Source organism: Labrus bergylta, chromosome 12 (assembly GCF_963930695.1).
Source record: "Labrus bergylta chromosome 12, fLabBer1.1, whole genome shotgun sequence".
NCBI lineage: Eukaryota > Metazoa > Chordata > Actinopteri > Labriformes > Labridae > Labrus > Labrus bergylta.
In genome coordinates, this window is record NC_089206.1 from 1211317 (window position 1) to 1225664 (window position 14348).

General features: G+C 44.1%; 1 protein-coding gene across 1 annotated transcript in view; it reads left to right on the forward strand.

Annotated features, from left to right (window-relative positions):
* The first annotated feature begins 282 nt into the window (after positions 1–282).
* LOC110000313 (neural cell adhesion molecule L1.1) overlaps positions 283–14348 on the forward strand; it is a 54845-nt gene continuing 40779 nt past the window's right edge. Inside the window, 1 exon segment of the mRNA XM_065961743.1 lies at positions 283–446. The gene's annotated coding sequence lies outside the window, so the exon portion shown is untranslated.

Below are 14348 nucleotides of genomic sequence, written 5' to 3' on the forward strand. Positions count from 1 at the left end.
TATCCTCTGATATTCTTCCAACCAGCTGGCCACCAGTAAGACAAGAAAACGGGAGCAGAGAGGAGACAGAGAGGGATGGAGGGAGGTAAAAATAGAGGAGGAGGAAGGGGGGTAGCATGGAGGTAAAGAAGAAGGGAGGGGCAGGAGCTCTCAGGGGAATACAGAGAGAGAGGGCGAGAGAGGCTGCAATGAAAGAGGCTGATGTCATCCCTGCGAGGCAGCCAATCAGAGAGCGGCAGGGAGGGAAGAAGGGAGGGAGGAGAGGCAGAGCTCAGATGGGTGTGTTTTATGTACCACTGCAGCATCAGTGTGGAAAAGACACGAGAAAAAGGCACGACTGAGTGGACGAGGAAGAAGAATTAAAGACACAGAAGAAGAAGAGAGGAGCGCGAGACAAAGGGATAAAAGAAAGAGGAGGCAGAGGAAGAGAGGAAACACCTGCAGAGGTAGGATGAAAACAAAAGAATACCACCATGCTGCTCGTGTCTGGGTTTCCATGCATGAATGTGATGTGTGTGTGAGTCTACATCTAGGTGTGTGTGGGTGTGTGTGTGTGTGTGTGTGTCGATGAGGGCTTCAGGGTGCGATGATGTCTTACATAATAGGAGAGCAGGTATGAAGAGCTGTGCTGGGTGTGCTCTGAGGTATGTGTGTCACTGTGTATACATGCATGTGTGGGTGTGTGTCTGCACCTTCTGAAAAAAAAAAAACCCTGAAATGACCATTCATGATTTTGTGTGTACACAAACAGGCTCTGTGTGCGTAAATCAGTCTGCAGGGAGTGTCTGACTGACTTGATTCAGCTTTTTTAATATCTCCTGTGTCATCTGCAGCAGCGTGTTTGGATTAATATTAAATGAAATGCTGCACTACACATCATTATAGTGTTCAATTATTCACGACCGGTTTAGTAGCGCACTTCCTTTTAGCTGGAGCTCTCTCTGTCAGGCATGATTTCACTTCTTTTTCATCCTTTTAGTGCACTCGTTTCATGCACATAAACAGCTCCGCAAGCATCCTGGTTTTCTCTCTCTCTCTCTCTCTCTCTCTCTCTCTCTCACTTTGTGTCTGCAGAGATGAACGCTGTTTTAAGAAGGAGTTCAGAAAGCAAAGAGATGAGTGCAACAGGCCTCGACTTCCTGTCAGCTCTTGTTAAAAGATGTTCTGATTGTTACCTCGGCTAAGTGCTCGTTCTCCAGATTACAGAAAAACTTCTCGTCGGATTGTCGTGTAACTTTTGTGGATGTTTTGTAGCGTAGACTAAGGAAGAAGCCTTTTTAATATTGGAGCAGATGAAGTTTTTACTTGAAGCTTTAATCGTAGATCTGATTGGTTGATTGCAGGATTTCAGAAAAACAACCGGAGACATGTTGATTTTTTTTTTTTAGACTTTTGAAGAGGGGAAAAGTTCTGAATCTTTATCAAACAGAATCTACAGGATTGTGGAACTGGAAAAGAGTGGCTGTGGTTCAGTTAGTAGAGTTGGCCGTCTCTTAACTGGAAGGTCAGGGGTTCGATCCCCAGCTCCTGCAGACACATGTCCGATGTGTCCTCGGGCAAGATACTTAACCCCATGATGCTCCCTCTGCTTCGTCTGCAGTGTATGAATGGATGAGTTAATACTGATGGACTCTTTACTCAGCAGCCTCTACCATCAGTGTGTGAACGTGTAGGTGTGACCTGAGGTGGGTCATCAGAAGACTAGAAAATAAATATACAAGCTGAAGCGTTCTGGTTTTAGTTTATCTGCATCATTCCTCCTCTTGTGTTTTTTTTATTGGTCTGCAGAGAGCAAGAGGAGCCAGCCGTCGCTCTATGAGTCAGCTTTTATTAATGTCTACAAACACATGTCAGCTTCACCCCCATCTGTACTTCATTAGTTGCTGACAGGACGGTAACACTAAAAAGTGTTTTCTTGCTAACAGCTGGTGTCACTGGAAAGTTTTCTGAGTTGAAGCGACCTCAGAATAACTCTGCTTGTGTAGCTGCGCTTATGAAAGTTGTTCCTGAAAGATCTGTGGGCCCTGAACGTCCTAACCAAATCTTCATTCTTGAAACTGAAAAAAGGAACTTCGCTCCTGGCTTTGTGTGTAATTTTCCTAACATTTTCCTTCGCTCTCAGAGGCTTCACCATCATCAGACAATAGAGGTGGCACATTATCAAGATAATGTGATCACTTCTTCTCTTACTGTTTTTCATTGAGATTACTCCATGCTGCATAAAGTTTAATAATCCCAAAACAGGTCCACTCCCATATTTATAGATTTGCACAAAGAGTAGACCAGTGTGGTCAAACATGCAAAACAGCCAAAGGTGAACGACATCTATAAAAAACACAATTTAAATATGACCACAAAGGAAGAATAGTACTGCACGATTATTTAACCATAGTATTAAACAAATCATTTTTCAAGGAAGAATACCCACTGAAACAATGAAAAGATAGAGACACACTCACAGACGTCTGTTGTCTCTGAGTGTCCCTCATGTTGTTATTTTAGATTTAATCTGTCATTAGTTTGCAGGACATCAAACACACCTCTTTAAAGCCTTCGTTGAATGAGCTCACATTTCTCTCTGCAGTGACTAAATATAAAATATTCAGTTTACTCAATCAATCTTTGTTTGTATAACACCAAGTCTATAACAAATGTTATGTCAAGACAAAAAGAGCAGACCTTAACCACTATGTAACAAAGACCTGACGTTAATCCATCAGGAGCACGTTAGAAACGGTTAGCTAAAGTCACAGTGGAGAGGAAAAACGTCCTTTTAGAGGCAGAAATCAAAAGTTTCAAAAGCTGGTAATTGTAAATGTAACTTTTGCAGAGAAGTTTACCGAGCAGCAAAAAAAAGAAGTGATTTCACTTTGTCTCGTTTGTCTCTTTGTGTTTCTGTCCCTGTCGAACTTTTCACCAGGTTTCCGTTTACTCTTGAATTCCTCTTTACACTCATAGCAACATCGTTTACACACAGTCACACACACTCTCACACACACACACACTCACAAAAAAAAAGATACACAAACATCCCCATCTCTCCTTCTGTTGTTTGCATTGTCGGGTTTTTTCTCACCGGGATTGCTTTGGCAGAAAATCACCACAAGTTAGGCCAGAACCTGAGAGGAGGCTCAGGAAGGAGGAGGAGACGAGGAGGAGACGAGTAGGAGACGAGGAGGCGACGAGTAGGAGACAGAAATATGATGAGCAGAGGAGAGAAAGAAACAGGAAGAGGGAGATGTGAGTGAGTGAAAGAGCAGATAATGAGTGAAAGTGGAGGTTTATGAAAGGGGAGGAGGAAACATTTAGTCTAAAGAGGATTGATCTAAAGAGAGAGATAGTTCAGACTGGGGCGTATGATGACAGAGGAGGAGGAGGAGGAGGGAAAGTTAGCAGCGTAGGAGGATTTTTGCCCAAATTTCTCTGCCCCCTCCTCTCGGGCTTGGCAACAGTCAAGTAGACTGAAACCATCTGGTGTATTTTTTTTATTTTATTTCAGCGCTTTTTTTTTCTTCACAACCTGCAGACAGACACAAAAGACAACACATGCAGGATGAAAAAATACTGAAAGATGTTTTTTAACAATGGGTTCTAAATAAAACCTCCTGCTAATTATTTACATTTCCTGGTTGAAAACTAAAAGTCCTGCAGACGAGCGAGCACAACGAGTCCCAGACCACCGAATAATCAGTCAGAAAAATCAATAATAAACGTTATCATCAAAAGATGTCAAAAAAAAACATAAATTTAGGAATATTCCTTCATTACAGGATGAGATGAGTCTTTGTATAATCACATTGGCTCCAGCCTCCTTTCTTAACGACACATTTTGAGAAAAAGACTAATCTTGTTTTTATGTATTTATTAAAAAGGTTTTTAACCAGGCAAAGCCTCATTAGGATAATAATCTCATTCACAAGCGTGTCACGGCCATGAGAACTAATGCTGCATTCAGGTGCTGCTCGGGTCGTCCCAGTTTCCCAGATGGTAAGTCGTTCTCCCGACTTCAGTGAGATCTGGTGATTTCAGTTCGGAAAGTCGGTGAAATCAGTGAAATGTTACTGTTATATTTGTTATAAGTTATATTCGAGCAAAAAGTTGATGTGCAATACGTGAATTATTAAAAATAATATTTTGCCCCTCATGGTAACAAAATTGACGTCAAGTCGGCAGGTAGGGCACCTACTTCTTTCCCGAGTTTCAGGGGTTGTTGTTCCGACTTGAGCAGGTGTTCATGTGCATTTTACAACTTCGAAACACATTTTTCCGTTGTGTCTGACACCACATGAATGCACCAAAAGTCCCAGACATTAAACATTAAGATCAACCAATCCAGCAGATCTACCATCTACAACCAATCAGAGCACGGGCGTGTCCAGAGGGACATGCCACAACAAAATCCTTACCTATGATTGGTTATTGGCCTTGACAGAGGTGGGACTTAAGTTGGAATCCACCATTCAGGATGTGTTGCAACAGGCAGCTCGTAGTTCTCAGTGTGCAGATGTTTGTTTGCAATTTTTTTAAATACTTTAAATTGAAACTTTGGACATACAAATTGTTTTGAATCCTTGAAGAATGAAGTTTAGAAGATGTATAAGTTGCCATCATCTTGCGTTACTTAAATCTTGATGTGATTGGTGCAGACAGAAAGGGTTTATAAATGCTCTCCATTCATGTGTGTGCACAAACTTCAGGCCACCCCTGCTCTAGTCAGAGCCCCAGTTGGGCCACCCCAGTCCAAAAAAGTCTGGACACGCCCCTGAATCAGAGGCAGTTTGTATAAGACAGAGAGTCTGATGCTGCTGTGAACAGAGCGATACATCACAGTATCATCTGCATATAAAGACAAGTTTGGATTGAGAACATAATTACAGATGCTGTTGATATGAAATGTAAATAATAGCGGTCGAGCAGGAATCCAGGAGGTGCTTTTCTTGACACACTGAACCTTTTGCTGTCAGAGTGAAGGTTGAACTCAAAGTAAAACTTGTGTCATTTGGTCTCGGGGATATCGTTTGTGCTGAAAATTGCAAATTGCATTTCTTATTGTTATTCAGTAACTTATCAGCTACGGTAATTATTGTTTTCACACGGCTATCTGGTCAGCAAATGAGGGATGAACTCCTTCTCTAGCAGGTATTGGAAGGATTTGTCCAAATTCAACTTTAAATAAAAAGAGCTGTAGTGGGAAGAAGAAGAACTTCTCAGCTCCAGGTTTTGTTCCCGTTTCTGTATCAGACTTTAAACGTTTGCTTTGTGTCTGGTTGTGCGAGTATCGTTGTGTATCCTCCTCCTCCTGCATTTAGATGTGTTCAATAGTGCGTGGACTGAAAGGACCACATGCATCTCTCTTGTCCTGGCAGGCCTTTAAAGTCAATAAAAGTCCCAGGAGAAAGGTTGAAGGAGCAGTTTGTAGCCAGACTGAAACGTTTGAGCTGCAGGACAGCGGGTCGGAGAGGGAAGTCTGGAGCGAGAAAATGAGATTATACTCTGACTTTTTCCTCTTTATCTCTGATGATGTCTTCTTCTATGATTCTCATTGTGCTTTCTCCTCATCCATCTTCATCCCTGTGTCCCACGCCCCCGCTCCCTCCCCTCTGATCCATCTTTCCTCTCTTTTGGCCTTTCTTTCCTTCTTGTTTTTCCATTTTTCCTCGACAGAAAGACCCCTTTGTGTTGAGATATGGGAGGAATGCCCCCTCCATGTATTTTCCCCCCTTCTTCTTGTTTTCCTCTAAGCTCTTCTTCCTTATGTTTTCTCCCTTCCTCTTTCTGTGTGTTTGTGTGTGTGTGTTTGTGTGTTGGGGGTGCTTCCATTAGCTTGGATTAGACGATGTAGGAGGGTCTCAACAGCCCCTCTGTGTTTGGGGTCTTTAATCCCTTCAAAAACAGCTAATCTAACTTCAATGGCTTTAACATGTACAGTACACACATGTCCACACACACAAACACGCACACTTCCTCCTGCAAATATGTGACTTCTGTCTGTTTTCATGGCCAGTGTGGTTGAACCATGACAGGGCGCCATTCATGCAGCGACCACAAACACAGAGGAAACTTTATCAGCCAGATATCTGACCAACAATATCATCCGTCGCTCAGATGATAAACGACCACATGCCGCACAACGTGTCCGACTGTCACATCCAGTAACAGTGAGCAGCTGCTGACTCATATATGACACATGTCAGAGTGTTTGTAAGGACGTCGATTCATCGGTCAATGTAAATCTTTCATTCAGGAAACTGGGTTGATAAGGATGCTTTTCATTTAAAATCTTTGTAAAAAAACGAATCCAAAGACATGCACATCTAGTCGAGATGATCAGTTGATAAACAGAAATACAATTTTGCAGATCTTAAATGTATTTTAAGTCCCTTAAATTGTATTTATCTTGTGAGGAGGAAGAAATTCAGAACAAAAATAGCTTCAGGTGTTGAAAATCTGGTTCCAGCTCTCGCTTCCATCGCTGCAACACCTGTTGGTTTGACCTGATAACTGCTCTCATATCTGGCAAATCGAGGGGCGTCCAAAACGGCTGTGTGGGGGGTGTCTTAAAAGCGCCTACCTTCTCTGGTCCAAACAAATCCAGAGCATTCAGGAGCAGAATCTAAAGTTAGAAGGAGGACATACTGGCTGCTGCATTGTTGTCAGAGAAGCCAGCACTTCAACATAGCATGTTTCCTTAATGTCTGATCAGATAGTAAGATACCTTTATCATCTCACTCTCTACATCTTACATGATGCTTCTTTAATATATTTGGTTTAAACACTGAAGCTTCAGTGTCCACCACATGGCAACCTGAGTGAGCATCGACTCTAGAGAAGAGGGGGGAGACAGCTCTCTGCAATGTTTTGAATTTAGACTGCAGTACCCATTTTAAACACTAGGTGTCAGAGTTACATATCGCTCCTTTAAACAAACAATTAATCTATTTATGGTGAATGCATTCTTAATTTAATGGATAATTTAAACCCTTGTTTGTTGCAGCATTTTGTTTTTATATTACAACTGATCTGAATCATCAGCGTCAGTCAACACTGACGTCTGGTTGGCTGACGGTTGAAGGATTTCTTGCACCTTTTTTTACGCCAAGAAGCTGAAATGAATGCAGAATCCTTCATGGGAGAAAAAAACACTTTACATGTGGGAGTCTTACATGAGCTGATATATCAGTCCCCCTCCTTTTGTTTCTACTTTCTACTTTCTACTATTTATTTCTCTTTACCTGCAGTAAGTCCCTCATGTCACAACTAAAGCTGATCATCTGCCTGCTTGTATTTGTCGGAATCTGATGCGCTTGTGTTTGCTTTAAGAAGCTGCACAAAAGAGTATAAAGTAAAAAAAAAAATCCCAAAAATATGCGGCTGCTATGACACGCTGCAGACCGGTCGAGTAAAAGCGAGGAGGAGAGGCAGGTGGGAAGTGAGACAATAGCAGGAGAAAGTGTGCATGTGCATGTGTGTGTGTGTGTGTGTGTGTGTGTGTGTGTGTGTGTGTGTGTGTGTGTGTGTGTGTGTGTGTGTGTGTGTGTGTGTGTGTTTGTTAGAGAGAGAGAGAGATATGGAGAGGTGAATCGAGGAGATGAAGGGAGTGGCACTGGAGAGAAAGCGAAGGGAGAGGTGTGGAGGGACGGAGTGGGGGATGGGAGAAAAGAGGGAGGGGCAGCGTGGGGGATGGGGGAGAGAAAATATTGCTGTGTGCTGTGTGCTGGAGTCGGGGGGTTACCATGGTGATGGGGGAATGACGGGAAGGGATGGGAGTGGAAGAGGACCGGCTGCGAGCATATATACACTTAAACACAAATTCAAATTGACATTTTCTCCGGCTGATTGAATAAAACGATAAGCATCAAAATCTCCTTTTCATTTAAACATTTCCTTCCTGCTGTTCCTCCGGGGTGGGGTGAGGAGAGGCGGGACAGTGGGGGAGGAAAAAGATGCTGTGTGCAGAGGGATGAAGGAGACGGGAGATAAAGAGAGAGGCTCTCTGAGTGGAGATGAAGTAACACGATCTCCCACCTGGGAGCGATGTAACTTGGAGACAGAGTTGTGGCTTTTTAGCGACGAGACGCTGGCGGTATACATTGAACCAAAGAAGCTGCACAAAAAACGGTGTACGGTGGCCGTAAGAGCTCAACACATTTCAGACAAAAAAAAATACTGACAATATAGGAAAACTGGGAAAAAACCATCTTAAGTTGCTGTGAGTCCCAACAAAGTCAACAGAAGTAATCCGACTAAAAAGGTTTTTCAGTCGATGCATGATTCAGAAATTATGAAACATCATAAAAACATCCAATAACGTCTGTATTTTGCAAAAAATAGGAACGTTTATATTCAAAATAAATACTTTTTTCTCATTTCTGCAAAGTAAAAACGTAACTTTTCTTTGTTGTTTTCTGCACAAATGAAGCCGTTTCTCTGAAAATTTCTAGATAATCTCAGGAGGACGGCTCCTGAAAATTCTGCTGATCTTGTTGTTTACACATTCACCTCACAGCAGGAGACTATCGCTGTCAGACAGGAGGAGGGGGCGAGGAGTCTCCTGACTCAAGATGTGATGTAAAGAGTGGAGAAGAACATGAAATAAATAAAATAAATAAATGCTAGGAGGCTGGAAAAACTTCAGGAGCTTTTCAGGAGTTTTGTGCGGACGTGAACAAAGCTTACAAGTGTTTCTATACTCGGTTGTAAATTACATTTCTGGGGTTTTCCTCTAAAAGTCGCATGTGTTGTCCACCTGGTGAAAAACTCAACACAGTACTCTCTTTTATTTGCTTGTGTGTCGTCTCGTGTTCCCGTAGGTTGGTGTGATTTGAGCTTTTAGGGGAAATGTGTGCCTGTGTCTGTTTGGGAAAAAAAAAACCCTGAAGTAACTTTTATCTAAATGTTCGCGTCTGAAGCGACAATGAAACTGTCAGGACCATGCAGACCTTGAAGGGATTTGCTTTCCCGGCTCAGAGAAGCCGCCGTGCTTCGACCTCACACCTTGAAGATGAAGAGGACGAGGTTATTATGTGACGAGCTGCAGAATCAGAAGGTAGAAGGTAACTTCCTTTGACCTGCCAGAAGGGATTCAGTGTGATGTGAGTGGCTGTTGAAGCTGCTCGGGGACTGGCAGCAGCTGTAAAGAAAAAAAGGATAAGAGAGACCGAGGGGGCGAGCCAGACAAGCCTCTGGGTGGCGGTGGGTGTGTGTGGGCGGCAGGCTCAGGAGAGACAGTGTGTAGGCGGCTGGATGGTGTGTGTGTGTGTGTGTGTGTGTGTGTGTGTGTGTGTGTGTGTGTGTGTGTGGGATGAACACTGGAAACATGTCAGTAAAACTCTTCTGCATAATGTAGAGTCATTTTCTATTTAGGCTTATTATCGCCTCGGGCCTCATGAACGTTTACAGCCATGCTATCCATGCTAATTAAAAGCAGCTATAATTAAAAAATTAAAATTTATTTTGAGTTTAAATCTTTAAAAGCTACAAAATGTCCATGAAACAAACTGTAACAGATCAGCTCAATAAAAGCACGTCTGTGAGAAGTTGTTTTTGTCCCTGACAGGCTCCCATAGTTTAAAAAAAGGTGTCAGATAATGTTACAGGAAAGATCGCTGCAGAGAAAAACCTTTTGGTTCAAGAGTAGTGTTGTAGTCAAGACCACAGTAACCGAGACCGAGACATACACGAGACCAGAGTGCTTTGAGACCGAGACCAAAGTGCTCCGAGACCGAGACCAAAGTGCTCCGAGACCGAGAACCAGAGTGCTCCGAGACCGAGACCAGAGTGCTCCGAGACCGAGACCAGAGTGCTCCGAGACCGAGACCAAAGTGCTCCGAGACCGAGACCAAAGTGCTCCGAGACCGAGACCAAAGCAGGGCGAGACCGAGACCAGAGTGCTCCGAGACCAAGACCAGAGTGCTCCGAGACCAAGACCAAAGCAGGGCGAGACCAAGACAAGACCAGGAATATCACAGAAAAATCTTCATCTTGTGCAGTAACTCACTTAGACCGTAACACCGGGAAGGTTGCGGTTGTAACCGGGGGATAAAAATCAAACTACAAATGAATTGAAGTTCTTTGTTCTTTTAGAAAGAGGAGTTTTCCTTCTAATCTCAGTGATGACGCGGGAAAAATAGTCGATCAGTGGTGATCTTGACTGTTCTTGATCTGAAATTCGGAGTCAAAATGATTTCTATTCCGAGACCGAGACCTTGAAAAAGTGGTCTCGAGACCAAGACCGATTTGGAGTCCTACAATAAAAGATACTTTATTGTAATCAGAAGCAGGCCTTATATGTCGCTCTTTCCAAACCTGCCAGACTTCATTGATAAAAACAGTCATTATGGGATGGAATACCCTGATGACGCTGCAAAGATCGCTTTGTTTGTTTGTTTGCTTGTTTGTTTGTTTTTTTGTGGTGTTGAAGAGGTTTGAAGACATCGATGCACTCAGAAGAAGTTCTTAGAGACAGGATGAATTTAAGTTCACTCAGAAGGTCTGAGTCAGTCTATCTAGGCCCAGATCCAAGAACGCTTGACCCCAGAGTGAACGCAAACGTACCGCACTCGATTGAAGAGGTGTTCTAAACCCATGACGACCAACACACCTGCTGGCACCTGAAACACACAAACAGCCAATCAGCAGGCTCGTTACAACTCACACAGCGCTGAGCTCCCCCAGCTGGCTCTGCTGAAACCGTCTCCCCTCAGTAACGCCTCTGAAGACGCCATAAAGGGGGGGGGGGGTCACTTTGCCCCCCATTACTCCTCCCCGTCAGTCAGATTGAAGGTGAGACGTCACAGGGGGTAAATGAACGGCTCAGTCAGGATGATGTCAGCAGCGTTCCCTCCTCTTGAGTAGAGAGAAGATGAAGATGAAGAGCGAGCGTCCGTCTTGCTGGTCAGCGGTGTTTTAATGGCGTTGGTTAACTGGCGTTCTGCAGACATGTGATTTATGATTATGTCTTTTTATTGATTGACATTACAGCTAACGGAAGCGCTGCAGCTTCACTTCACCGAGCAGCGACGGCGTTCGTCTCTAAGAATGTGGGAGATTCCATGTTTTAATCCCGTCTTTGTTCTGATCTAATGAGAGGATAGAATCATTTTAAACCCGGAGCCGCCTCACATGACAACTCAGTCGTGGTCGTATTTAACTTTTTATCGGTTCTATTACCGCCCCCTCCTCTCTGGTTATTGGCCGTGGCGGCGGTGATAGATGGACGGCCCTGAGTCTTGTTTATGTCGCCCCGAGCGCTCTGTTACTCTGTGGCCTGTCACAGCTGGTGCCTCTCGCCCCTCAGCTAAATCCAAAAGACCCCAGCCGAGGCCGGGACGCCACCCAGAGAGCGAGCTGCTGTTTACCCAGGAACATACCGTCACTAATGACCGATTAACGCGCTCCGACGCAGTCGCTTCGTTTGTGGTGTGGAGAGAGGCCAATCAGAAACAAACACACGATAGTGGCTGTGTGTGGTTGTGTGTGTGTGTGTGTGTGTGTGTGTGTGCGTGTGTGTGTGTGTGTGTGTTGATGGAGGTGTGTGTGTGTGTAGATGGGGGGGTGGGGTAATCCAGAGGTGGCTAAACAATGTCACGCCAATAAGAGCTGATTTGAATGTGAAAGGCGTCGGGCTGAGCTGAGGGACCAGAGGGGTGAAGAGTCGCCCCGTCCAATCAGAAAGGACACACAGCTGATTTATACACATAACTACAGACTGCAGCGGGAATTTAACATCTTAAGGTCGTTACAGAAGCACAAATCTTTTCTGTTTCCAGCCTCTCATGTGGGACAATCACTTCTTTGCTCATTCTTTTACTTTAAATGTAGAATATTTTGGTATTGAGACGACAGACAAAACAAACCTTGAAGAAAACACTTCCTGCTTTTCAAAATCTGCAGCTAGCTAAATATGCCGCTAAATGAGCAGATAAACCAAACACACACACCGACATGTTGCTGTGTGCTTACCGTCCTGTTTTCTGTCTTTGTCTTTTCTTCATTTTTTTCTGAGAGGTTTGAACCCTCTCATCTTTTATCACCTCTGAGCAGGATGTCAAAGACTCTGCAGATATGTGTGTGTGTGTGTGTGTGTGGGTGTGTGTGTGTGAGGTCGAGGTTTCCAGAGCTCTTTGAAATCTCTTCTAATTGACTATCGTGGTCGCTGAAGAGGCTTCAGCCGGGCGCTCTGTCAGGACTTTTATTTATTTATTTTTATTAGGTGCAATAGAGTGACAAACTGGTGACATTTACAAAACAAATGACGCACAAAAAAAACAAACAGACAAGGTCAGGACAGTAAATCAAATCAAGACAGCAAATCTAAGACATCAACAGACACACATCAGACTACAACCAGCAAATACATTACAAAACTATATGAAATACCTCATGCTTTCTAACTTTGTCGCCCTGTATCGATCCATTGAACGAACTCTTGCACGGTCGGTTCATCAGTTTATCAAAGATCCTTGGCGGTCCCTGGCGGTCCCTCTGATAGTCATTGACATATTTCCGTCTGACTCGTGGTCGGCCAAGTCAAAGACTTTCCAACATGTCTGCCCGTTCAGCCGCCGTCCCAACGCTCGCTCTGCCATCACCGGAACATGATGAGGGGCAAATCTACCGTGTCTAAATTAACGAGGGTTGGATGCCCTTCTCTGTATTTATTACGGCTCTTTCTTTTTTTTTATGGTGGGAGCTGATAAGGCCGGGGGAGCGTTCCAGTTTAAAGCGTTGCCCGGAGCAGTTTTTTTTACAGACATGTCAGTGGAGCAGAGCCAGAAAGAGGAGCCGCCGCCGCCACACGATGCTAACGATGGCAGAAAAGAGACAAACAGAGAGAGAGATGAAGAAGAAGAAAGAAGACAGCGGGCGGTCGGAGCTCCTGTCAGTTGACGTTCTTTGTTTCAGAGTCAGAAAAGCTCCTCGTTTTTATGGAGTTATTCATCTCGTCTCTACCGCAGGGAATCCCACTCTACTTAGAAATGGACACAAAGAGAAGCTGTTAGGCAGACGTGTGGCTGCGGCTGTCTGAGGGTGAGATGATGACACGGTGATGACATCACAGGGGTGACTTGTCCCGAGTCTGATAAATGGCACCATGCCGGGAAAAACAGAGTGGGTCGGTTAACGGGAATATTCTTCTTCTTCTTCTTCCTGGAACTGAGTGTGTTGAGATCTCAGTTCATGACACGCCCAGCTGCAATCAATCCAGACAGAAAAATGCGTCCATTACTCCGACTGCTTTGTGAAAAACTTTGTGGTGAAGTGTCGTTATTCTCCCTGCAAAGAGCTTAAAGATGCATTCAAAGTCGAACACTTTCCCCCTTTGTGTGTTTTTTTTACAAACCTACACTTCACTATTTCTGATCATAGGGCTCGCCATCTTGACTAATTAGTGGTATTTCATGCCCCATCGTCCACTGTGTTTTAAAGTTGACTCACACACATGGCGTTACAATGCTGAACGCTCAAAACTCAGCGAGGGGCGGAGTCTCAGATCAGGAGGTAAACGATGACCTCGGTGCTGAAACAAAACCAGGGAGACGTTTTAGTGACATGTTCTGTTTGCAGTGTTCTCATTATGTTGGATCCTGATGACGTGAAGTTTCCTAGAAAGCACACACGCCTCCAAAAGAGCTGCACACACACACACATTAACACACACACACACACATTTACACACACACATTTACACACACACACACACACACACATTTACACACACGTTTAACTCAGCGGCGGTTTATTAAAATGACACTTTATTAGATATTCATGAGGTCTGATGTGAAGGACATCAGCAGTGTGATCTGTGGGCTGTCACACACACACACACACACACACACACACACACACACACACCTGCACACACACACACACACACACACACACACACACACACACATAGACACAAAAACAAACACACACACTGAAACGTACATCAAATCATCTATACGTTGCTCGGGGCTGCATGGTCAGCATTTGTGTGTAGGTCTGTGTTTGCATGTGCGTGCGCGTGTGTGTGTGTGTGTGTCTGTGTGTGTGTGTGTGTGTGTGTGTGTGTGTGTGTGTGTGTGTGTGGACCTTTAAGTGTGAGGTAATGAATAATGAATTTAGGTGAATTTAGGTCATGCTGCCAACTGGGAGTGACAAACTGGGAATAGATTTTTCTTTGCTCGTCTACATCTACATGAGACTCTTTTGTGTGTGTGTGTGTGCGTGTGTCTGTGTGTGTGTGTGTGTGTGTTTGTGTGTGTGTGTGTGTGTGTGTGTGTGCAGGTGTGTGTGTGTGTGTGTGTGTGTGTGTGTGTGTGCGTGTGTCTGTGTGTGTGTGTGTGTGTGTTTGTGTGTGTGTG